This window comes from Heloderma suspectum, chromosome 1 (genome assembly GCF_057233095.1).
Source record: "Heloderma suspectum isolate Gila_16-S chromosome 1, 16-S_ref, whole genome shotgun sequence".
Lineage (NCBI taxonomy): Eukaryota > Metazoa > Chordata > Lepidosauria > Squamata > Helodermatidae > Heloderma > Heloderma suspectum.
This window is the reverse complement of record NC_139458.1, coordinates 387,707,656-387,734,472: the sequence shown is the minus strand read 5'-3', so window position 1 is coordinate 387,734,472 and position 26,817 is coordinate 387,707,656. Positions and strand designations below refer to the sequence as shown.

The following is a 26,817-nucleotide window of genomic DNA, read 5'->3' as shown; positions in this document are numbered from 1 at the left end:
AGTGGGATATGGACAGATCTGATACCTCAGGCACAGACCATTCTTTTGCGCAAGCAAGCCCCACTGAAATGAACAGGAGTTATGCAATAGCACTACTCTACGTGTATATAAGGGAGGTGCTGTTTGGATTTTCCTCCTCAGGCAAATGTCTTCAGACAGCTCTGCAGCCATGACATGCCTTAGTTTCCTACTTCTCCATCAAAACGGTCTTGTGCTTGTTTCCCATGTATGTGCTTATTACCAAGGAACATGAGGTAGCAATACTAAGAAGCAGGAAAGAGGAAATGCGTCACCAAAAAAGAGGACAGAGATTTGTATAAAATCTGCACATGCTAATTCATATGAATATATGAACATTTAGAAATAATTATTATACTTTATTATATTTAGAAATACAGTACATCTCACCATAGTGTGGAAGACTGTGACCAGGTGACCTGTGTCCCTGCCTGTTCACTCTGCTGTCCAGGTCCTGTTGATGGGCAACAGTTTTTATTGTTCTTTGTCTTTAAATCAAAATTGGACAGGAAGGTCCTTCAAATAGGGAACACCCTCATTTTTTATGACAGTCCTCTGGCAGCCCTTCAAATAGAGGACTGTCCTCTGTAAAAGAGGTCACATGACTGCCCTTCATTGGATTTGAGCTGTTCAGATGCTGTAGTAACATAAACAGCAACAGAGGGGGACTTTGAATACATTAAACAAAACCCTTCCAGTTCTGCTTGCCTGCTAGGTAATAAGCACCATGGCAGGAGGTTATTATACATACAATGGGGTACAGGAGTTATTTTTTTCCATTTCAGTTAGAGAAATTTAATGTAGGAATTAATATTAATGTACCAAGTCCTTGAATGTTCTGCAATTATCGGTGCAACAAATACATGTCAGCTTGACATGCTGAAAGCACATTAATGAGGCCAAGAATGAATGCATAATAACAGCTAGTTAACGTGATATTATGTGGCATGAAAACAAATGGATGACAGTAAAACTGAGTTCTGGAGTAACGTGACATCCTGGTAGGGAGATGATTTGACAGGCCTGTTGGTGGCCCTGCTGATTGTATTGTACATGTTGTGCCTTGTTTCCATGTCAGTTATACACAATCCAAACTTATATCAGTGTTCTGAACAGTTCTTTGGAAATCTAGATCCATTACACAAATAATAGGCTTTCCAAGAACAAATGAAACAGAAGAGGGAACATTTGGATTGTGAAATAGTACTGCCATTAGGATTCTGGTTCGCTTTCGTTGCCTCATCCGGAGCAAAAACTGAAATGGGATCTGACTATCAGCATTGCATCTGAACTGATAGGAATATAAAGCAATGCTCAGGAATGGTTTGTTTCAGCTGAGTTGGGAATTAAACTCCTTTATATATCAAAACTGGGGCCGCGGTGGCTTAGTGGTTAAGACGGAACTGCAGACTGGAAGGTTGGCAGGTCAGCAGTTCGAGATCCGAGTGCTGCGTGACGGAGTGAGCTCCCGTCTTCAGTCCCAGCTCCTGCCAACCTAGCAGTTCGAAAGCAAGAAATTGCAAGTAGATAAATAGGTACCGCCTCGGCGGGAAAGGTAACAGTGTTCCGTGCACCTCGGTGTTCAGTCATGCCAGCCACATGACCACGGAAGCGTCTTCGGACAGCGTTGGCTCTTCGGCTTAGAAACGGGGATGAGCACTGCACCCTAGAGTCGGACACGACTGGTTGGGGACACCTTTACCTTTACCTTTTTATATATCAAAACACCATCAACAGAGGTTTCATTTCGTTGTGTTACATAATCTGCCTGTTTGCAAAGAACAAATTATTTCAACACCATTTTCCCCCACTGCTCCTTGATGGCAGAGAATGAATAAGAATTGAGACTTTCGATGAGAATATGGACATCTCACAGGGGACTGACTTTTAATTTTTTTAAATTCTGAAATGGGGAAAATAAGCAGATGTCTAGAGTGGTCAGTACAATAGTGGACCGGGCTCTAGTACCTTTAATACCTCTGTAGAAGAGGGAATTTCAGCAGGTGTAGCTTGTCGTGCAAACTCTTCTACACAACTAATTTAAAAGTCCCAGAGCCCAGTCCTCTATGCAGGAGCTATGCCCTCTATTGCAGGGGTGGGCAGAAGGTAGATCCCCAGATGACTTCAACTTCCAGAAGCCCCTGCCAGCATGGCCAATGGTCAGGAATGCTGGAAGCTGAAATCCAAAACATCTGGAGATCTACTTTTGTCCACCTGTGCTCTATTGTACATAGCAACCCTAAAATTGACAGAAAACTGACGGTAAGGGGTTGTCGTTTTGTTTTGAAGATTCTACAATGGGGGGGGTGCAGGTATGACAAAGCATGCATGTGGCGGGGAGATCTGCTCACTGCACCAGTGCCTTCTGGGAAAAAGCATGCAGGCATTCAGGGCATTTCTACACCAGCCTAAAATCCTGCATTTAAAACGGGGCTTTCTGCTTCCGTTTTAAATGTAGGATCACAACTGACTCCCTTTACAAGTGCTTCCTTTTCTCTGCCCCTTTCCCCTTCCTTCTCCCAGTATCTGAGTCTTCTATATCTTTCATTGATCTTGCTCCTCTTCTTGCCGCTTTAACTCTTTTCACGGAGGAAACTGAAGCGGAACACAACCGGGTAATTTGATAGCTCATTATCTGCAATCTATTTAAAAACGGAACAAAGGGCTTTTAGTGCAGGAGGGGCACAGCAGGGGCACGGCATCATGTAAAGAGCCCGCAAACTTCTGTGAAGGAGCAATCTCAATAGGATAAAAGCTCCGTGTGAAGGAGCCCTCAGTGACACTGAGCTTGACCACTGAGCTTTATTCTGCTTAACATTTCAGACTTCTGAAAGGTCAAAAGCTTGCATGTCCATTCAGCAATGGAAGCCAGATAGCTGGTCCAGTATATAACATCACATTGTTATTGTTATATTATTATCATCATCATCATCTATTACAAAACAGTACGTTGTGTAGCAGTGAAAATACTGGACAACCTGGCTCTGCCCACTTGCTAGAAGTTTCAGCAACTGCTGGAGATCTTGTGGAGACAGTCAATCTCTTTCCCATAGTGACATGCTCCCAAATAATCACATTTCAGAAGAGAGTTACTAGTAATAATACTTTTGAGATTTAAAAAAATCCTGCTCTTAACTTTTCCTTTATTATTAAGTACTCTGATTAGAGACTATTATGCAGAATATTAGCTGTTTTGCAAGTAGAACTCAATATCCAACAGCATTTTTCAGTAATAGAAAAGTAACATCAGCCATGTATGGTGATGTACTGGGAGACATTGCAGGGTTTTACATCTCTGTATTTTCTTTGGCTTACGTTCCAGATATGCAGGATTCATCCTTTCCTTGACAGAAAAAAATACCTACAAAAACAAATATAAAAAGCCTTCAGTATGCCAGTTCAAAACAGCCAGGGTGCAGTTAAATTATTAAGAGGGTTAATATGGAAAGCAAGCATGGGTTTAATTCTTCTTGCTGGATCTTGGAATCCTTCCAGGTAGGATTGCCAAGTGACCAGAAAAAACAAAACTAGAGGGGTTTTGTTTTTTGTTTCAGGCCAATTGCCAGAAAAGCATGAGGCAAGGCTCATTTTTTCCACTTTCAGTCATCTTTTGCTTAAAGTTGTACACCTTTAAGAGAACAGACAGTTTTGGCACTGGACTTGGCTTCTGGACCTGCCTGATAATGCTAGGCCCCACCCAGGTATCAGTATGTTTGATTTCAAAAGTCGGCAAACCTCCTCCCAGCCCTGTGAGTGCGTGTAACAAATCCAGATGTAACCATTAAGGAACACCCTGTTCTATAAAAACAAAAGTAATGGCACGTTAGAAAATATTAAGATAGAACATGTATGTGTGTGTGCATATGTGTGCATGTGTTTCTGTGTATTTCATATAACAAAGGGGTTATGAAACCCCTTTTGTAAGGTCCTGACTAGCTGTTTTCCCCCCTTACTTGAATATGTGGCCCTTGACACTGAAATCCTGCTCCATGTCCCCTGACCACCTCAAGTAAGCCAGGTGGAGTTTGGACTCAGGGCGTTGTATCCGTGTAATCCTACATAGGGTAGACCCACTAAAATGAATGGGACTTAAGTTAGACTATAATTGGATACAACCCAGGGCATTTATTGTTGTGACACTCTTGTCTGTAGGGCAATCTTCCTCAACCTGGTGCACTCCAGATGTGCTGACTACCCCCCCTTTAATCCCTAGTCAGCTGTTCAGGCTGGGGATGATGGGGGGTTGCAGTCCACACATCTAGAAGGTACTGGGATGGGGAAGGCTGCTGTAAGGAACCGGGGAGGGCATGCACGAGGCCCCCCAGCAGCCAGTCACCATGTTTCTCAGTGGTGAAAGGGCACCAAAAGCGGGGCACTAACCATTCAGGAAGGACAGCCAGTGGCATACACACACACCCATCGCTGGTGGCTCATAAGTAATGGAACAAACCAACATCATTTCAAACTTAAGGATTGCCTTTAATACCTGGATGAAAATCCTTTGCAGTCAATGACTGCCTAAAGTCTAGAACCCATGGTCATGACCCAATGCTGAGTTTCCTCGCTCGAGATGCTTTGCCAGGCCTTTACTGCAGCTGCCTTCAGCTGCTGCTTGTTTGTGGGTCTTTCTGCCTTCAGTCTTGTCTTCAGTAAGTGAAAAGCATGCTCTATTGGGTTGAGAACAGGTGACTGACTTGGCCATTGAAGAACATCCCACTTCTTTGCCTGGAGAAACTCTTGGGTAGTTTTTGCTATATGTTTTGGGTCATTATCCATCTGCAATATGAAGCGGCGTCCTATCCGTTTGGCAGCATTCGGCTGAATCTGAGCAGAAACTATAGCCCTATACACTTCAGAATTCATCCTGCTGCTTTTATCAGCAGTCAGGTCATCAATAAACACCAGTGACCCGGTTCCATTGGCAGCCATACAGGCCCATGCCATAACACTGCCTCCACCATGTTTGACAGATGATGTGGTATGCTTGGGATCATGAGCTGTTCCTTTCCTTCTCCATACTTTTCTCTTCCCATCATTCTGGTACAAGTTAATCTTGGTTTCATCAGTCCAAATAATCTTATTCCAGAACTGGGCAGGCTTTTTTAGGTGTTTGCTGGTGAAGGCTAATCTGGCCTGTCTGTTCTTGAGCGTTAACAGTGGTTTGCACCTTGTTGTGAAGCCTCTGTATTTACATTCATAAAGCCATCTCTTGACTGTAGATGTTGACAATGACATGCCTCCCTCCTCAAGAGCGTTCTTGACCTGGCTAGATGTTGTGAAAGGGTTCCTCTTCACCATGAGCAGGATTCTGCAGTCATCCACTTTAGTTGTCTTTCGTGGTCTTCCAGGCCTTTTGCTGTTGCTGAGCTTGCCAATTAATTCTTTCTTTTTCAGGATGTTCCAAACTGTTGTGTTGGCCACTCCCACTGTTTTTGCTATCTCTCTGATGGGTTTATTTTGTTCCCTCAGCCTAATGATGGCTTCCTTCACTCACATGGACACCTCTTTGGACCTCATGCTGGGAGTTCCAGCAAACAGCTACCAAATGCAACTGTAACACTCAGAACCATCTACAGGCCTTTTATCTGCTTGATTGGTCATGGGCTACCCAGGAAACAGGCCACACCTGTCAGCCATTCATTCCATTACTTCTGAGCCACCAACGATGGGTGCGTGTGTGTATGCCACTGGCTGTCCTTCCCGAATGGTTAGTGCCCCACTTTTGTCAAACCCCTTGAATTACAGCTGAAAGTCCTGACTTCACTCCCATCTGGGTGTGTTTCCTTTCAACTTCAATGTGGTGGTGTACAGAGGCCAACTGCCAAAACAGTTATCCTTGTTCCAATATTTCTGGCCCTGACTGTAAGTTACCCACTCCTGGCTTAAGCCTTAGGGGAAAGTTTGCCCTCAGAAGCTGACATTCCACCCTGAAGTAAGTCAGCTGACCTACAAGCCTGAATACTGCCAGCTGACTCCAGTTTGGACACACCAGGCCCTACAAAGCCCTTGCAGCCAAGCTAGCTAATCAGCGTGTGAGGAAGCTTGCTCATGTACCTTAACCAATGTCTCAGATTGTGAGCTGTGCCTGTCTTTGTCCTTGCATCTGCTTCTGGTTCTTCCTCTGTAGTTGCTTTGGAATTTGTCCTTCTGCCTAGTTCCTAGATTGGCCATGTGTCCTACTTTATAGAGGACAGCTCTCTATTTGAAGAGTTGTCAGAGGAGCGTCCTCTATTTGAAGCATTGTCTATTGGAAAGGCCAAGTCCGGTTTAAAGATAAAAAACCATTTGAAGAGAGGGCAGGGGCCTTGAAGTTGCCTGTCTACAGCAGGGATGGGCAGGAAGTAGATCTCCAGATATTTTGGAGATCCAGCTAGATGGCTACTCGCCAAAAAAAAGTGCATCACCAAAACTGAGCACAAAAGTGGACAGCTGTTTGCATAAAATGTGCATGAATTTACATGAATAGATGCCAATTTAGAATTAATTACTACAAATTAAATAGAAATACGGTACATCTCACCATAGTGTGAAAGACAGTTACCTGTTCAGTCTGCAGTTCAGGCGCTAACTGTTGATGGGCAACAGATCTTATGGCATTTTATCTGTAAACTAGAATTGGACAGGACTGTCCTTCAAAGAGGGGACACTTTCAAAATAGAATGCAGTCTTCTGGCAGCCCTTCAAAGAGAGGACTGCCCTCTATAAAAGAGGGCACATGGCTACCCTAATCCCTGCCCATTGGCCATGCTGGTCGGGCTTTCTGGGAGTTGAAGTCCAAAACAGTTGGAGATGTATGTATGTATATATGTATGTATTTATTTACAACATTTGTATACCGCTTCCCATCCAAACAGATTCTAGAGCTGTGAACACAAGAAGTACAATAGAAAAAAGATTAAAGATTAAAACAGCATATTAAAATTATTAAAAACAGAATGCCGATAAAAACCGTGTCGGGTCAGTTAAGGAATGCTTTCTGGAATAGAGCTGTTTTCAGGAGGTGCCAGAAGCAACACAGTGTTGGTGTCTGTCTGACCTCCAGGGGCAGGGAGTTCCAAAGAAAGGGGGCCACCACGCTGAAGGTCTTCTCCTAGTGGACTCCAATTGGGCCATAGGTCCGTGTGGAACCACCAGGAGCAAGCCCTCCGATGGTCAGTGATCAGGCAAGTAGGTAAGGGAGAAGGCGCTCTCTCAGGTATCCTGGTCTCAGGTTGTTTAGGGCTTTGTACACGAGTACCAAAACCTGCTCTGGTAGCGAATGGGCTGCTTTCTACCTTCCACAGATCCCTGTACTACAGCACCTGGACAGCAGACTGAGCAGGCACAGAGGCACCTGTGCCTGTACTAGGGATGTCAGAGAATTCCGCCACGGATCTCGGTGAGGCCGAATGCCAGTGCATTCAGGCCCCCGGAATCTGTGGCGGAATGGCCTCCCCCCCCACCCCCCCGCGGATCCCCCCGGGACGAAACTTACCTGGGGCGGATGTTCCGGGTGGCGGCAGCTGTGGCTGCAGCGGCGGTGGCAGCGGCTGGTCTTCCGACTGGCTGCCGCTGCCACCATTTGCAGTCTGGAGGTTTGTTTGTTTGTTTTTTACAGAGATGTGATAGGCTACGTAAAGATTTACGTAGCCTATCACAGCTGGGTTAAAAAAAAAACACGTGAACACAAATGGCGGCGGCTACGGCCGCCGCCATTTGCGTTCCTTATTTTTGGCCGTCTTAGTCTATGTAAATATTTACGTAGACTATTACGGCGAAAATAAAAGGGAACTCAAATAGCGCCCGCTACGCTATTTGCGTTCCCCTTTATTTTTGCCGTAATAGTCTACATAAATATTTACGTAGACTAAGATGGCCAAAAATAAGGAAAGCAAATGGCGGCGGCCATAGCCGCCGCCATTTGCATACGCGTTGTTTTTTGTTTTATTTTTTTACCCAGAGCCCTCCGCGGCCGGAAATCCGGCTGTGGACGGCTCTGGCCTGGACCTAGCCAGCTGCTCCGCAGAGCCACCGCGGAGCACAGCCTGCCGTTCGAGGTTTCCGGGGGGAGGAACGGAATGCCTCCCCCCCACCATAAACATAATCCGCGGAAAGGTAAGTGACTTTCGTACATCCTTAGCCTGTATAGTCTTCCCCACCATAATGAGATGCACTGTATTTCTATTTAAATGACAGTAATTACTTCTAAATTTGCATCTATCCATATGAATTAACATGTGCAAATATTATGCACATTTGTATTCTCTTTTATCCTCTCTTTTGGTGAAGTGCAGATGGCCACCCTACCTCTTATGCTGGTCTGCCTGACTCAGGGCCCGACCTCCAGCACAACTGAATCTGGCCCTTCTGATCCTCCTTCACCCACATCTAAACTGAACCCCAGATGAAGCCCATTTCAGAGCTAGGCCTAGGCCTGACGTTGACTTTGGAATTCTCTCTCACAGAAGGGTTCTCCTGGAGCCATCTCTATTCTCTTTTTGGTACCAGGTGAGGACCTCAGGTGCTTCTAGGGAGGCTATTCATGTGGAATCACCATCCTTCAGTCACTTGGTTTTTACAGGGCACTTATATAACAATGCCATCCAATTGTTGATCTTCCGTGTTTTCCCAGAGCTTCTTCTGTCTTTTCTCAGACTGAAGAAAATCTGACTTCTGGGGGAAAGCCAGAAGAGCAGTGCAGTCTTGCTGGGTGTGGATGGTCCTTATTTGTTCAGGACTTTTAGTGCTGTTTTTGCTTTTATGCTGGATTTTTACTGCCTGCTGTAGTCTGTTTTGTATGGTTTTATTGTAGTTTAATGTTTTATCAGTAAGCTATTCTGGGAGCCAGGGCTGAAGAGTTGCTAACAAGTGCATTAAATACGTAAATATAGAAGTAATGGGGAACAGGACTATGACGGCAAAGTGAATGCAGGAATCCATCCATTACCATCGCTCTTCTTTCTAATCTTTGCTGTATTCCTCCATCATTTTACAGCTCAGATCTCCAACATAGTGCCCATGGGCATCAGTGTGCCCATAGACATTTCTCTTGGAGCCCACCACCACCTGCCCCTCCTGAATTTTTTGATGATGATGATGATGATGATGGTGATGATTGATATAGATATAGATATATCTGGGAGGCTAGCATACTGCAAAGCAAGCTGCCATCTTTATTTGGATTCAAAAGGGTGGTTTTGTGTACTGGAGCTCAGACCTCAACTCTGCCTTGTACTTCGGTTCTTGGGCCAGTTACTTTTCTTTTAGTCTCAGCAGTTTGCCTTCTGGGAAATGAGCATTTTATGATTGACCATGCCCACCATGGCAACCATTTTATGAATGCCCAAGCACCTCCCATAGCAGCCAATTTATGGAAGTGTCCATAACACACCCTCCAAATTCCAAATATGCCCACCAGCTCTAAAAGGTTAGGGACCCCTGTTTTACAGCATCGAGTACTCTTGTAATGAGCCAATCCAAGGCAAGCTTTCATAATATATGAATGCCTAGTAAGAACCATCATGATCTAGAGGAGTAGTCCTCAACATTTTCAGAGTTCTACTTCTATGCTAACCCCAATGTATAACACAGGCCTGACTTCTAGTGTTTTGCTGCACATTGCTATATTTCTCCATCTCTTGCCCTCACATTTCTCTGTCGTTCTGAAAAAATGAAAGAAATGGCTGCTGGTGCCATTTGGGCAACCCGCCTTCAGTTAGGATATGATCAAGTTATGGGTCACAACCTACCAGTTAAAAGATGAATGATGCATAGAACTAAGCTTTTAAAAAAGGTGACTTTTTGGAACATGAAGTTACCTGTTGTAACAGAGAAGATGCCAGTCTCCAAAAACTGAGAGCAATTCAGGATCACGCCACGCCTTTTTTTCCTGAGTACAGAAAACAAAAGGCCTGTCACGTTGTCATTGCAATGTTCCTTTCCTTTCTGAAAATCATCATTGTGCACTTGATCCCCTCTGTGCCTTCAGGATGCAAGCGGGGCCCTGTTCATTGCCAAACAGGTGTGGTTATGTTCCTGGCACTGAATAAGAAGGCAAGGGAGTCACCTGCAATGTTGGCAGAGAAAAAGCCTCCACCTGTAACCTAACTGTTGAGGTGAAACATTGACAAGAGAAAGAGAGGAGAGATGGGTGGTAGGCTAAATATATCTGAGCAATGTAAATATTGGCCTGTTGCTCATATTTTCTATCTGCTATTAACTGTCGTTTACCAAAGCATGCTAAATAAATACTAAGAGCAAGAGATCAGTGCACAAAACCCTTCTGCATTTCCCAACAGTTCATGTTAGCTTCCCACAGAAAAGAAGTAGGCAGTTAGCCAACCAAAAAGCTTAACACAGCCCTTGCTATGTGTAACCTTTCCTCAGGTAAGCTTGCTCTCATGCAATATTATGGCAACACAGGTCAGAAATATCTGTCTTCTTGGGAGCTGTTCAGGCAGAGTCTCACTTCACATATGCACTATGGCAGCCAGCCACATCCCTGAGATGTGAGCCTATACCACTGGGAGCATGGGCATGGGAATATTCCCGCCACATGGGTGAAGCTGAAGAGGTGGATCTTTTCCACCCAACCAATTCCCTGCCAGGACACTGAACAGGGTGGAAAGACTCACAAGGTCAGCTCCGCCCACACGTTTGGAATATTCACACAAACTCACGAGTCCCAGTGGCATGGGAAGCACCAGAGAGAAGCATCTCCTACAGTGTTGGAAGTGTGAAGCATACCAGGGTTCCTGGAGCTTCCAAGATCAATCTTCGTCATGTCCTTGGCTTGCCCTTCCTAGTACACTGCATTCTCATCCATGTAGCTTATTATGATGTTTCATCACGTGCATAATTTCCACTGATGTATATCGGAGAATACAGGCATTTACCGAGTGGTGACTTACCACACTTGGTGGGCTGGTAACCTCTAATTTCTTGACAAGGCGCAAAGAGAATTTATCACATGTCTGTCCCAGGACCTGGTTTGCATGAGCAGGAGAGAGCGGGTGCGCTATCTGTACCATGCCTGCTTCTTCTGCTTTTACTCAGCAACCCACAATCAGCTCCTGCCGAGCATGACATCCAAACCCAGACCACTGGGTTGTTTAGGGGCTAAACAACCCAGCAGATAACCCATGGTTTGTTGTTGGGTTAACCGCTGGGTTGTTTAGCCCCTAAACAACCCAGTGGTCTGGGTTCAGAAATCATGCTCAGCAGGAACTGGTCGTGGGATGCTGAGTAAATGTGGAAGAGGTGGGCATGCTGCAGACAGCACACCCACTCTCTCCTGCTCATCCCCAACAACTCATTTTTAAACTGCTGGGTTGTCATTACATGTGAACAGCCCCCTTATCTGGAAAATATTCTTCACACTATTTGACAGAAGGCTACAGAGGGTGGGTTTACCAAATGGTTCCATGCACACTTTGTGGTACGTTACCACTTGGTGAAGGCTGTTTGTATTTATCCAATGGAATGGCCTCATCATGGTGCAGTTCTGCGCCTCAGCAGATTTTGCCCTCCTCAACCCTCCTTCTACCCATAACAGCTTCGTGGAAGGAAATAAGTTATCTGCTGATGGTGGGTTGTTGGTTTTTCAGCTGAGTGGCGCCAATGTATCCTGCTGCGCAAGCACAATGTCTTGAGCTGATTCACAACGTTGCCACAGTGGATGAAAAAGAGCCCTGCTGGATCAGACCAAGAATCCATTTAATCCAGCATCCTGTCCACACAGTGGCCAGCCAGGTGTCCATGAGAAGCCTACAAGCAGGACATGAGCGCAACAGCACCCTCCTGCCCCCATGTTCCCGAGCTATGAGTAGGCATATTGCTCCCAATAGTGGAGGTAATATATGGCCCTCATGACTAGTAGCCATTGGTAGCCTTGAATTTGTCCCATGAATTTGTCCAATCCCCATTTAGGGAGCAATCCCATGGCACCTAGACCATAGGATTGTTTGGAGTCCCTCCTCTGAGGTCGGAGACAATTGGAGAATTCAGAATGGGGGGAAGGAGATTGGACACCCCCCACTCTACTCCCTTCAGCTGGTGTGGAAAGAACCATGCTGGCTGCCCATCGAAGCTGGAAAAGAAACCTTGAAGAGGAGGAAAAGGGGCTGTTTCAGTGGGCAGGAAGGGGAGGAGACTGGAGAGGCCAGGATATGAGCTTTCCTGAGGTCTCTCCAGCCTCCTTCCCTCCCCCTCTGAAGTGTCCCAGCCAGACGGCAAAAGAGCCCATTTAGTGAAAAATGTAGGGCAGGAAGACGGAGAGGCGAAGATCGCCTCCTCCCGCCCTGCATAGGACGATCGTAAGTCTCCATGTTTGGGGGCTTATGATAACCAAGGGTGCAATCGATAGGATTGCGCCCTTAAAGCCATCCAAATTGATGTCCATCACTACATCTTGTGGTAGCAAATTCCTCAGTTTGATTATGCACTGTGTGGAGAAGTCCTTCCTTTTATCGGTCCTGAATCTCCCACTATTCAGCTTCATGGGATGACCCCAGGTCCCAGTTTTATGAGAGTAGGAGAAAAACGTCTCCTTCCCCACTTTCTCCACCCCATTCATAATTCTATACCCCTCTATCATGTCTCCCCTTACTCACCATTTTTCCCCAGTAGCATTGGTTGCACTACTCTACCTGTCCCATGTGCTGTCTGCCAGCCCAGCAGGCCTTAGGAACTAGCAGCTCAGGTAGTCATTAAAATGAAAATCTTGATCCTTTACACCGTTAGCAAGTGCAGAACCCCAGGGCTAGTTAGAACTCTGGGCTGTTAAAAGAAAACTTCCTGAAGCATCTGGACTTGGATATTTATGTAGTCAGAATGTTGGCCTACTAGACAGGCCAGTCATCATCCCCAATGCATCTGTTCTTATATCTGACAACTGGTTATGGAAAGACAAGCGAAAGCGTGGAATTCTTTCTAGCAGCACTCTCCTGCCATTGTGCAATAAGCTCAATAACTGAAGATAAAAGAAGTATAAGGGACCAAGGAGAGTAGCAAAGGTATATCTAAACTAGGGCTGTGCAGGGACCACCTGATCCAACTTGGAAGCCGCTTTGTGGCTATAGAGGTGGGACTGATTCGGCTCAGGCTGATTCAGGGGGTCTCTGACCCGACTCAGCCCTGAACCCGAAGCGGTATTTGGATGCCGAACCCTGCTTCGGGCCCCCCCCCGATGCCCCCGTGTAACCCCCCAGCTCCTTACCTTGCTGCCACCGCCTCCTCTGTTGCTGTCGCCTCCACCACCTCCACCGCCGCTGCCGCCTCCTCTGCTGTGCCACTGCTGCCTTCTCCTCGCTGCCGCCTTCTCCGCCGCCACTGCCATCGCTGCTGCCAGCTCCTGAGGCCTCGATGTGCGCTGACTCTTCTTGTGGGGAGTCGCCATTTTTAAAATGGCAACCTCCTGGAAGTGGAGGCGGCGGTGGTGGTGGAGGAAGCAGCAACGGTGGCAGCAACAGCGGTCAAGGCAGCAGTGATGGAGGTGGCAGCTCAGGTGGTGGCGGCAGCTCAGGTAAGGACCTGGAGGCGCCAGTGTGGTTGGGCCAGGGGTGCTGAAGCTCCGAAGCACACCGAATGCTTCAGAGAGCCCCCAGCCTGCTCCGGGTCACTTCATGTCTCCTCCGCTTCGTCTTGGAAGGGGCTCAAAGTGACCCGAAGCAGCCCGCTTCAACTCGGGGTTCAGGCCTTGGGCTGAAGCGGTGCACAGCCCTAATCTAAACTATCTGCCCATAGCAGAAGAAATGGCTTGCAAAAGAAACTGCCTTGGTGGGTTAGTTCCCCAAGCCCCCTTGGCAGGTGTATTCTGCTGAGTCACTTCAATCCCACTTTCCCTAAAAGCTTGCGCACTGCTGAAATCTCTGCTGACGCACACAGAGTATAAGATGACCTTTGCTCAGTCCCTGCCAAAAGATCATCTTTCCTCTTTCAATTTTGTAAGAGCTGCCCATCTGTCCTTCCTCTTGTCACACCCTCGGAAGTGCGGGGAGAGGATTACAAAAGAACGTGCCGAGAAACACCAGGCTGTGATTTCCATAGGGGAGAGGAGAGACAGGAAGGAGGGAGGGAGAGGATGTGTGTGTCGCTCTTTTGTAATGTCCAGTGACCACAGAGTCAAAGCTGGAGTTTAACAGTACAATCCTATACCTCTCCTCGGATGTAAGCCCCACTTGACTTCAGTGGGGCTTACTCCTAGGTAAGTGTGTATGAAGTTGCAACCTAAAATGATTTGAGCAAGGATGTAGCTACAGCTCAGGCATCCACAGCATTCCCACCACTTTGGGAAATGCCAAATTGGGATGAACGTTGTTTTCAAGATGTGCTTACAAAACATGTTCATCAGGCTGGGGAAGTCTGGTCTGCACTATAGAAGGCAGCGAAGGCAAAACTAGCTACAACACTGGGATGAAGGTAATCCTAAATTGGGGAGGAGACAGCAGTTTGTGATCCCTGATCACGTGAGATGGCCTACGGTGGCATCAGATGAGCCATTTTCCCTCATTAGAAAAGTTCCTTCCCATGAGGGATCATACAGGATAAGATGGTCTGAAGACATCCAATATAGGTACTTCTGTCAAGATTGTTTTGACAGGTTATTTTACAACATGAATACAACATGATTTGGAATACTTCCTTAGCACAGAGAAACATCCGTAATCCCTGATTTGTCCAGTGTCTATGATGTTATTTGGCCTGAATGTTTGTATGCTTCTAGCTGATTTGGGAAGAGCTTGTAAGATGCAAGCATGCCATCTCCTCTCTCTCTCTCCCCCCCCCCCTCTACTGGAGCACAACCCCTCTAAAACCAGAACTTGATGTGAATGATGATATACATGTACCTTAAACACACAGAATGATCTGCTTGCCCTCGGACTGGAAAGCAGAAGGGTCACACGCTCTGGCTTCTGCCACCACCATGGCACCAAGGCTACACCATGGCTACACCATGGCAAGAGGAAGAGAATCTGGCCCCACTCATTTCCCCAACCTGGTGCCCTCCAGATGTTTTGGACTACAACTCCCAGCATTCCTTACTATTGGCCAAGTTGGCTAGCGCTGATGGGAGCTGAAGTCCAACATATCTGGAGAGCACCAGGTAGGTAGCTGGAAGTTGAAACTGAAAAGAGCTCCTCTTTTTCCCTACCCAGAAATAAGATTCTGCCCCAACTGCCAGCTGCCCAGGGACTGCAGAAACAACATGTTCTGGACTCATCCATCAGCCAGAGAATGAAGGGAGGCAGGGTTGCGTGTGTATATGTTTGGGATGGGGGTTGCATTATTACCTGTTGTTTGTAAGCTGCTTTGAGGATCATTTGACTGAAAGGAGGCAGGGCATAAATCTTCAAAATAAATCGTAATAAATAAGTATTGGGGGCTATTGACTAATTTGAAATAACTCTATGATTTCAGGGTTGGTACTCCCAGATGGATCCCGCTCCCCCACAACACACACACAAACTATATGCGCACCATCCATATATTCAGTATATTTTCTTTGTTTACTTTTATTCTGGCTCTCAAAAAACAATCTCACAAATCCAAGGCAGTTCTGTGAATTTTGTCCAGAAGGGAAATAAAATGTGGTTCCACTTGGAGAGTTCTGTTTTTTCAATGCCAGTTTTCCCAGTTTTTGCCCTTTACAGATATGACAGTTGTAGATAGTGGAAGTAATATAGCCCTGCAGGGGAGGAATTCTTTTTTAAGCCTTTCATGTAATCTTAGTTCGTTATTGCTAAAGAGATCTCTAACCAGGAGGCAAATGGGTCGGTATGAGCCAGAACTAAATTTAGCTGAAGCTTCTAGGGGGGTAAAAGCCAGCAGGGCTGTGGCTTGACACAGACGCCTTGAAAAGCTTGGGTGAATCTCAGTGGCTCACGTCTCACTGACATGTCTGTTTATGGTGCAACGGAGGCCTGATCTAGAAGTTGCCTCTGGAGTTATCACAGACGTTCTCAAAGCTCACAGCAGTCCGTGTGTTCAGAGCTAGGCAGTGCTGATCAGCAATGTCTTTGAAATTCATATTTCAAATGCAATTCAAATTGTTTTCCATATTTGAACCGCAAACCAAAAATTTAACTTCATTTCAGATCTGAATTATTTGATTGCTTAGGGAGAAATCCTATGGCTGCTAGACAGTGGCTAGACGGGCATAGGATATACTGTTTTCCGGGAACCGACCTCGGAGCCCGCGCTCCTAAGTTGGTTCCTGGAAAACTGACCTCCTCCCACTTCCGCGCTGCCTCAGAGCTGCTGAACTGCTCCCCCACTTCCACACTGCCCATCCGCCATGCTTGCAAGAGAAGCGCGGAGGGGCCAGAAAGGGGCGTGGCTGGGGGTGTTCCAGGGCAGGGAGATTGTAGCTGCCTCCTTCCCCGCTCAGTGCTCCTGCAGCTAGACAGCCGCAATTGGCTGTCTAGCAGAAAAAGCAGGGCAGGAGAAGCACAGAGGGAACGATCCCCACCTTGCTTCTCCTGCCCTGCTTTGGATAGGTGGTCACCTCTGAGTTTGGAGGTGGCTGCCTATCTAGATAGGATTGCACCCTAAGTGTATTAAGAGTTTCACTGCAAATTTGGGAAACATTTATCTTGATAGAGACAACAAACTCCTCTTCTTGCAATGCAGTTTGACAATCTATGCTTCTCGCTTTATTTTGGCAACCATTCTTCCACACCTTCACCTTTCACATGGAGTGCATGGGAATGACTCTGTGGGTAGGAAATAGGGGTATGCGCTCCATTTACTGACTGTTGTCAGCCAGACTGGATGGTTAACCATTTGGGTGCGTGTGTGCTATTTTTAAACCTACATCCACACAGCCGCACAGCTGTGAATGAGTGCAGAGGGGTTTTTTTAAATCTGCAAAGGAGTGCACCTGCACAGCTGCGCAAGTATGCTCAACTTTGCTGTAGTATCTGTGAGGCTGCTTTAATGCGAAAAATCAAATGGAGAGTTAAATCAATGTTTCTCTCTCTCCACCCTCCTCCTTTGGAGGAAATAAAGTTTGGAATTTCTGTTCAACCCGTCTCTCTTTCATTCCCCTCCTCCAAACTACAAGCTGACAATGCAATAATGTACATGTCTAATCAGAAGCAGTGGTGTAGTGGGTAAATTTTGAAGTGCAGATGCTCATCATGACAGTCTGCATAGCCATGCCACCAAGGACAGTCCAAAATGCAGGCAGCTGTGTTGATTCACCCATCCATCCATCCGTCCATCCGTCCATCTCTCTCTCTCTCTCTCTCTCACACACACACACACACAGTCACGCACGCGCGCACTCACATATATATTCATACGTCTTCTATAAAGCTAATGTGTTGATTTGCTCCCATCTACTGTGAGATTTCCCATCTACTGTGAGACTGAGTTCAGAGAGAACAGGGAAATCTGAGTGGGGTGGCAGATTATGTCATCATCCCTGCTAATCCAATAGAGCTGGGGCTTCAGCCTGTGAGCCCTGGCTCCACTACACCACTGCTTGCAGCACTCTCCATCACGGTGTGGCATGGAAAGGCATTATAGAAACAGGAGTCTATGCACAGTAGTCATTAATGCATGCCCACATAGTAGCAGATGGGTTGGAAAGAAATACCTGCACAGTGATGCTTCAGAAACAAACCAAAAAAGCACCTAGGGGTGTCTTTACATTAAGAGAAAATTCCGCAGCCCTACTGGAGCATTTTGCTTCTGTTTTGGTGGCGCAATTAGGATTGGCTTCTTTAGACTACGAATGTGACGTGGAATTGAAAATGCCCTTTTCTCAGCAGCCTTACCAGGGCTTTCTATATTTTTCAGTGAAACATCTCCATCTAGTGGCAGAATTATCACAGCACGCCGGCATTACACACTGTGGAAACGGCGTATTAATTTTTTTTTAAAAAAATCTAGTTTATCTCCAATCTTATCTAAGGTGAGATAACTGGGAAAAACATTGGGAGACGTCCTGGAGGTTGACGACATTGTGTAAAGGACCTGCAAACTTCCATGAGAGGCCAATCATGAGTGCATGATAAATGCCTTGTGTAGAAACAGCTTAAGAGAACGTACTTGCGTCTTCATAGTTCGACATGGTGCATTTTCCACCCCTACCAGCAGCAGCCAATGATGTGGGGGTGGGGAGACATACAGTTTTGTGAATTCAGGACCTAGATGTTATGGTGGTGAGAAAGCCATGCAGTTTGTTTGTTTATTTACTGGTACTTTGAGTGCAGTGCTCTTTCTAGTAGCGAGGGGGGAAGCAAAGTTGTTGCAGTTCCTCCGGCCAATGGGTAGGACCAAAGCTGGTCTTCTACTTGCCATGATGCTCTTTCTGTGAGGCAAGAGGTGCAACCTCCCAGTGGCTCTTGGTTCCCAGGCTGGTGGCAAAGGACCTGTGTGAGCCACAACATTCTGATGGGAATATTGCAACCTCATCTGCAAGTTACTGGAAGGGGGCAGTGCTGCAGTTAGTGAGTTCATGGGAATTTTGACCACAGCTAGCCCTAGGATCTCTATAGCCTACAGTGTGGTTTCCTGTGACTTCTTCCTTTTGCTCCTCCCCTTCCTCCCCCCTACTCTCTCTCTCTCTCTCTCTCTCTGACTTCCACCCTTGCTGGGAGCGCACGTGTTTGCTCTCTCGCTCCTGCCAGTGGAACACAAAATAGACTGAACAAATTCTTTTGAAATTCTACGCTGTTTCTGCATTATATATGCAAGAATATCTGTGAGTAAAGGTGTTTTCTTTCTTCCGCTGAATAAGGGTGTGGTCTCTCCTTTTATTGTGCTGAGAAAACCTGTGTGCATGTGGGGCTGGTAAACGCTCGTTCTGTTTTGCCTTTTCATTTTTTCTCTGCTAATTGCCTTTCTAACAGGAGGCAGCATTACCAAATACTCCCATCACATTCATGCACACTGAAATAGATAGATAGGCTAATCCCGCCCCGTGGAAGCACCAGTTCACATAAATAGTGCATCCTTGTGATGCTGCCCAGCCTCAAGCCGGGTGGCTCTGCAGATCCCCAAGGTACCCATCTGGGGGCCATTGGCTAGTATAAGCCAGCACTCAGTCATGCAAAATTACACAATGCAATTAACACTGCAGTCTGAAGCACACTTACAGTGCAACCCTGTACATAACTACTCAGAAGTAAATCTAATAGAGTTCAATGGGATTTACTCCCAGGTAAGTGTGCATAGGATTGCAGCCCTTCAAGGGAGTAAGTCCCATTGAATAAACACACTTAGGACTGCATTGTTTGTCAACTGAAAGCCATTTTAGCTTATCTGATTTCAACTTAAATTGTTTAAAATCAAAGTATTTCAATGATCTGAAAATACACTATAATGCTGTTATCCTCTTATCCTGTTTGCCCCTTCAGAACCTGATAACTTTAATTGTTTTAAAAATCAATCAATCGATCGCTCAATCATGTAGTTAATTTACTAGAAATCCTGTTGACTGGTAACCATGTTCAGCTGAACAAATGAAACAATGGAGATATCCAGACAAAATCTTATTTTTAAGAAATTTAAATCTGAAGGTGCACGAATCAGAGATAAGACAAGAAAGCACAGCTGTTGAGAACTGAAGAGAAACAGATGCTGCCTTATTTGGGATATGCAGAGCAGTAAAAGTGATCAAATAAAGCAACTGGAAATAAACCATACGGAAATGGGAGAGTATAACAGAGCAAGAATTCATACATCAGTGTGTCTCTGTGTCTGCTTGTAATACTGAGTGTATGAACATAGATGCATTAAAAATAAGAAATTGGTGTTTTTTTTTAAATTGAATGAACACTGATCATGTGTGGTCATAGCACCTTAGCCAAGAGGATCTCAGGACTCTTCGTAGACTGTCAGTTCGATCATGTACAGGTCTTCTCAGAAGTCAGCTCAGCCCCTATCCTCATTTCCAAAGGCTCCAGGAGTGGGGAAAACCTCTAGTTTATTATGGTAAGCTATCAAGAGAGTTTTGCCTTTGAGATGAACCTCTTTGTCCCACTCACATATAACGGTCACATGCACACACATGTTCTCCTTGTGAGCTTCCCGGGGTGTCTGGTTGGCCACTGTGTGTACAGAATGCTGGAGAGATAGGCCTGTGTTCTGAGCCAGCAGGGCTTTTCTTCAGTGCCGGCTCCAAATTTTTGAGGGGTCTTGGGCAGGACACCCTCAATGGGCCCCCTCCCTCAGTAAGTAATCTTCTCACCACCGTTGTCACCAGCTGCTATTGCTCCTCATCGTCTTCCTCATCATTGCGACCGCTTGCTTGCTTGAGAGGCAGGGAGCCAGTGAGCAAGTTGGCAGGGGCATCTCCTGCTCCTCCTTCTCACCACCGCCATTCCCTGGGCCAGAGCGAGAGGCAGGTGAACATGCAGGTTGCCATGGTGAAGAGGAGGAGCAACTCCAGGGGCCTCGTGTCAGTGGGGCCCTGCTGGGGTGTGGGCCCTTGGCAGGTGCCCAACCCTGCCTTCCCTGCTTTTCTGTTCATACCCTTCCTATGATATTGGGCCTGCAGGTTGACCAGATGCAAAGGAAGCCAGGGCTCATTCCTATCTATCTATCTATCTATCTATCTATCTATCTATCTATCTACCTATTGAGTGTCTATCTCTACACCAGCCTAAAATTCCACATTTAAAAGGGGGTTTTCTGCTCCCGTTCTAAATGCAGGATCACAACGGACTGCCTTTGCATGCGCGTCCTTCTCTTTCTCCCCTTTCCCGCTCCTCCTCCCCCTTATCTGAGTCGTCCTTATGTTTCTTTGGTCTAGCTCCTCTTCTTGTGGCGTTTCCTTTTTCACAGAGGGAACTCAAGTGGAACCCAAGCGGGGTAATTTGATACCTCATTATCTCTGACCTATTTTAAAATGGAATAAAGGTCATTTAGTGCGAGAGACACCTGGGAGGTTAACAGCATCATCTAAAGGGCTGGCAAACATCCAGGAGTGAGCAATCTCAATAGCAGGATAAAAGCTCTGTGTGAAGAAGCCCAGAGAGAGAGAGAGAGAGAGAGAGAGAGAGAGAGAGAGAGAACATAATTATGTAGAAGAGGACATTTCAGGAGGTGCTGTTTTTCTCATCCCTGCATATCTAAATCCTCGTCTTCACACCTTTAAAAAGTATAGGGATCTTTTCTACTGCTCACCTTGGGAGATCCCATATCAGCTCCATCATTGAGACGTACTGTACATTGCATGTGATCAGTATTAACCAAAGTTTTTCTAAGAATGAATGTCATGGTAGGTTTATTATCATACAAAGAAGAAACACTATCTTTTAAGTGCCCATTCCTACCCCCAGCCTCTGTTCCTATGGAGATACTGGTTGACCTGATGGTCCCTTGATTTCTGGTCATGAAAACAATTTGATGTGATCATGAAATAAATGAAGCTAATCTCCTCCTCCTCCTCTCTCTCTCTCTCTCTCTCTCACACACACACACACACACACTGCAAGTGCAACCATCTCTTAGAATCATAGAATCATAGGTTTGGAAGGGGCCTACAAGGCCATCGAGTTCAACCCCCTGCTCAGTGCAGGAATCCAAGTCAAAGCATCCCTGACAGGTGGCTGTCCAGCCTCATCTTGAATGCCTCCAGTGTGGGAGAGCCCACTACCTCCCTTCTCTGACATCTTTCTAGTAAGCCATTGGTCATGATGGCTGGAGATAATGGGAGTTGTAATCCTGCACATCTGGAGAGCACCAGATTGGGGAAGGCTGTATTACAGTCTTTGTGCATTTTCTTTGCTGAGAAAAATGGGGATATATCTGCAGGGTATACTGGGCTTTTCTGTGCAAATATACTCAGGCCCCAAAGGTTTTTTTTTTGCACAAACCAGTAAAAACTTGTAACATGGGCCCCTTCCCACACACATATCACCATCTTACACCGTACATACCATTTCTTGAGGCATGAAATGTTTCAATTTCAGTTTTTAAATGACACATTCTACATTTCTGGAATTACACCATGGCCTATACTGGGGCTTTTCTAACATGCCTCCACCCCCATCCACCTTTGCTATTTATCTTTAACCTAGCCTCCAGCTTACAAAGCTTGCTATTTTGTAACTTTTTGGTTGCCAATGTTTTGATTTTTTAAAATTCTAATGGACCAACTGCAGCCAGACTGCAGAAATGTCTTGTCTGTTTTGAAAAACCTGAGGATTGATTTGTGTCCTTTAGTTTCTTTTTAGAGCGCAATCCTATGGGTTGTGCTCTCTTTAGAAGGAAACCTCCGATTTTGGAGGCTTCCAAGTATTCAGGGTCCTGCCGGGCTGCTGCCAGCAGGGTGGCAGGAGCGATGGAGGCTATTTTCACCGTCCTCCTTTTTACAAAAGATTCCTCTAGACAGGCCTTTGAGCCTGTCTAGAGAAGGTGTGCTGCCAGGGCTGGCCAGGGCTGGAGAGGCCATAGGATTCTTGTATCCTGGCCTCCCCTCTCCCTTCCCCACCCACCGGAATGCCCCCTTTTCCCTCCCTCCGATGCCTCATTTGTGATCTTTGGAAGTAGCCAGTGCCGGTGGCTGAGAGGTGGGGAGGGGGAGTGGAACTTGGAGCCCCACTCCCAAGGTCGTAGCAGTGTTTACAGCCTCGGGAGGGGGGCTCTGAACACTCTTCCAGGGACCATAGGATTGTTCTCTCCATTCCCTTTCTTAAACTTTCTTAAGTTTCTGGCTGCCTGATTTATACTGATTTATAGCCAGGTATATGTGTGAACTGTATATTTTGTGCCTGTGAATCCTACCAGCAGCACTAGCTCCAACTGTCCCTGGGACCAATGTCTCTATTATGGTATTTGTCCCTCCCTCACACCCATGCACAACCAATTCTGGAACTAGTTGTTCTTGAGAGAGTATGACACATGGGGAAGCACAAATTCTTCCCCCACCTCAAACTATCCATCCAAGTTTCAGTAAGGTAGTAGTAAATTTAGTAGTGCAGAAGCTTATCATCACAGCCTTGATAGTCACACCCCAGGAGATATATTTTCCTATTATTTATATTCAAAGGAGCTAGCACTTGGGTTAAACACTCAGTTATAAAACACAGGCATCCAAGCAAACAAGCCACTAATAACATCTCACAATTAATTTTCTGACATGGCTGTAATTCTGTGCATAGTTACCTGTGAGTAAGCGCCATCAAACTCAGTGGTGCTTACTTCTGAGAGCATAGGTTCAACTTGTAAAACACACGGAGCTTTAGCAAAAGATCTTCAGACAGGTGAAATGCAACCTTTAGTTTTTAATTAGCAATACAGGCAGGCTTGCAAAGAAGTGCTACCATTTAAACTGCTATGAAGTAGCAAGCCTATCACAGAAAAGGAAAGAAGTATGCAGCTTCTGCTTGATTATTTTCACCATTGCTATGCTAGCCGGTGAGAAACAATGGCAAAACTTGAAAGCTTTGTTATCACATCATTCACTTGCCAGAGCAAGGAGGGTCTATCAATTACCCTGATGCTCTGGAAAATGACTCCACTGCTCCTGCTCTAGTCCCAGGGCGGTGCTCCTGTACATTCCCCTTCCACTACACCACTACCTAGTTTAACTGCACAAGGACACTCTCCATGTTCTGGACCAGCAACTCAGCTCTAATGCTGCTTCTGATTTGTTCCAGTAAATATCGTAAGACTTGGACAATAGGTAGGCACCAGGGCGGGCCCAAAGCATTTTGCTGCCTGAAACAACGACCAAGATGATGCCCCCTCCTATTTCACATACAAAAGCAGACTAGATTGGCAGATTAATCTGTATTTAGTAGTGATGATGGGACAGCATTCTCCATTGCACCCGAAGGCAACAGGTTAACTTACATGGCACAGAGCAAGATGTGGGGTACACAGGTCTCTCCTCCAGCACCTTGCTGCCACCTCTCAGCTTCTGCTGCCTGAAGCGACTGCTTCACTCTGCCTAATGGTAGGGACGGCACTGGTAGGCACATAGATACAGTGAAATAAGTTTCCGCATCCTCAAGTATGTTCTACAATTTGTTCTCAGTCCCCGCCCCCCTCCATGGTAATGAGATTGCAGCCTATGCCAGGCCTCCATAGATCTACAGGCCTTGATAAAATGTACTTTTTTCTCCCTCACGCTTCAGACCTATAGATGCTGCCCCATCGATACAGCTATATGAGCGGGAACAGAAGGAAGTGGCTCTTGCAAGGAATTACAGGGCTTCATCACATGGAGCTTTTATCCTGTGATTGAGATTGCTCCTTCACGGAAGTTTGCGGGCTCTTTACATGATGCCATGATCATTCAAGGCATCTCCTGCACTAAATGCCCTTTGTTCTGTTTTTAAACAGATCACAGATAATGAGCTATCAAATTATCCCGTTGTGTTCCGCTTCAGTTTCCTCCATGAAAAGAGTAAAAGTAGCAAGAAGAGAAGCGAGATCAATGAAAGATAATGGAAGACTCAGATACGGGGAGAAGGGGGGGGGGAGGAAGCGCATGTAAAGGGAGTTAGTGGTGATCCTGCATTTAAAATGGAAGCAAAAAGCCCCCTTTTAAATGCAAGATTTTAGACTGGTGTAGAAATGCCCACAGTCTTGGCAGATAACTCAAAGAAAGGACTGAAAATAGAGAATGAACTCTCTCATCTCTAGAGATGGGCTTTCTGCATCAATATAAGTCATACCAACAAGGGGAAAGGGTGTGTACATGAATGTATGATGTTCATGTACATGAAGGTTCAGGGTAGGCTAGACAAAAGGTTATACAGAGGACCGGGTACATGGAGGTTTATAAAAGAATAAACTCTGTGAAGAAACATTGTTCTCCCTTTGTTATCATACTAGAATGTGGAGTCACTAGTGAAGCTGATTTATCTTAGCTTCCGGTCATGCCTGTTTAGACAGAAAAACATCCTACAACTCCCAAGTATTCCCCAGCCAGCCATGCTGGTTGGGGAATGTTGGGAGCTGTAGGACTTCTTTCTGCCTTAACAGGCATAAGATTGCACCCTTACTTGCACAAGATATACACACGGCCAGAAGTTTAGAAGTCTTTAAAAGAAGGATTTGATCCACACATTTTTCGTGAATAGGTCTATTGACATACATCAGTAATAACTAAACGAGACCTTGAGGTACAGAGGCAGTATGACTCTGAATATCAGAGGCACTGGAGACAAAGGGTTGGATCCAGACTTTGTCATGTTTAGAGCAGGCCCATTGAAACTGATGGAACTCAAGTTACCCATCGCTAACATCTCCCTTTGATTTCAATGGGCCTACTCTAAGCATGACAGAGTCTGGCTCTAACCCACACAGTAGGAGCCATCACTTTCACTGCCTGCCTCATGAGCTTCCGGAAGCACATTTCACTGACCACTGTTGGAGACAGGGTGTTGTGGTTGAAGGACCTTAGGGCCTGATCCAGCAAGGCATTTTGCTTATCCTTAGGAAAGCTTCTCCAGGACCGAAATTTTACTTCTAAGATTCTTCCTCGAACAGTGTCTTAGCTCTGGCCAGATACCAGGGATAGACACACCAAATGGTGCTTTCTTTTTGCTCTTTCTTCCTTTTTTGTGAAGCTGGCAGCTCCTCCAAACACACATCCAACCAACGCACAATGCATTTAAAAAAAAGAATCCTCAGACCATCTGGCTAAGTGCTCCTTGAAAATGAGAAGAGAAGAAAAACAACACTCCTCTTAGGGCTGGCAGCTGAATGAAACTCAGCCTGCATGTGGACTTTCTCCTGCGGTGCATACAAAGGACAGCCTCCACGTCTCCTACTCAATGAAAAGAATGCAACCAGAGGGGGATCAAGGTCAGTGTTTTGAGTGGGATGCGGTGACTTTCCCAAGCTACACATGCACTCATTAATTAGCGTCCCCCATCACTTCAGAAAGTGTCCTACACTCTTCTCTGCTGGGTTTGCCAGCCTGCCCCTGCGGACTGCTGTCGATCCTATTTCTACAGCACTGGAGCCCCCTACTGGAAATCAAGCACCAGGTTTTCTCACCCTTGAAGTAGCTTCTTCATCATGGTTCTTTCGACTATAGCTTCGAGGATGGATGAGTGGGAACAAGCTGAAACTCAATCCAGATAAGATGGAGGGCCTGTGAGCTGCGAGGTTTGCTGATATGGATGGAGGCATTAATCCAGTCCTGGATGAGGTGGCATCCCCCACCCCCAACACCCCAAATGAGGACCAGATACGCACCTTGGGAATGCTCATGGACTCATCTCTGCCTGCAGACACGCAGGTAGAGGCCAGGAGCGCCTTCTACCAGCTCATGTCTGTATGTCACCTGCGACCTTATCTGGAGCTGCAGATCTTGGCCGGAGTGACTCATACACTAGTTATCTCCAAACAGGACTACTGCAATGTGCTTTACATGGGGCTGCCTCTGAAGATGGCTTGGAAGCTTCAAGTGGTGGAAAATGCGGCCACCAGGATGCCAGTGAGGGCCAGAAAATCTGAGCATGCAACAACACTTTGGCGCCAGTCTCCAGTGGGTTTCCAGGCCCAATTCAAAGAGCTGGTGTTAACTATCAAGGTCCTAAATGACTTGGGATCAAGTTACCTTCGGAAGCACCTTCACCTGTAATCTGTAATCTAAGACCTGCATTGGAGGTCCAGCTTTTGTGCCTGCCAGTAACATCAGGCCTTTGAGTGGTCCTTTAAAAATGCATCTTTTTACTGCTGCTTTTCTTTTCTTAAGAAAATCTTAAGAGAATTAATGGCTGTGTAATCTAAAGCAGTTTTCTCATACACCTATTTGCTGTGTCTGCTGTACATTTACCAGATCTGCCTGATGTACACAAAATGAACAAAACAGTGGGACGTCACTTTTTGAGGGCTTAGCTGTAAAAA

At 46.0% G+C, this 26,817-nt stretch overlaps 1 long non-coding RNA gene across 1 annotated transcript; it reads right to left on the bottom strand.

The window, feature by feature from the left end:
* Positions 1-2,808: 2,808 nt before the first annotated feature.
* Positions 2,809-13,855, bottom strand: LOC146359976 (uncharacterized). The gene is made up of 3 exons (XR_014787442.1): positions 13,214-13,855; positions 9,816-9,886; positions 2,809-3,379 (listed from the first exon to the last, which is right to left on the bottom strand). It is a non-coding gene; the product is annotated as an uncharacterized LOC146359976 (long non-coding RNA).
* Between the last annotated feature and the right edge of the window lie 12,962 nt (positions 13,856-26,817).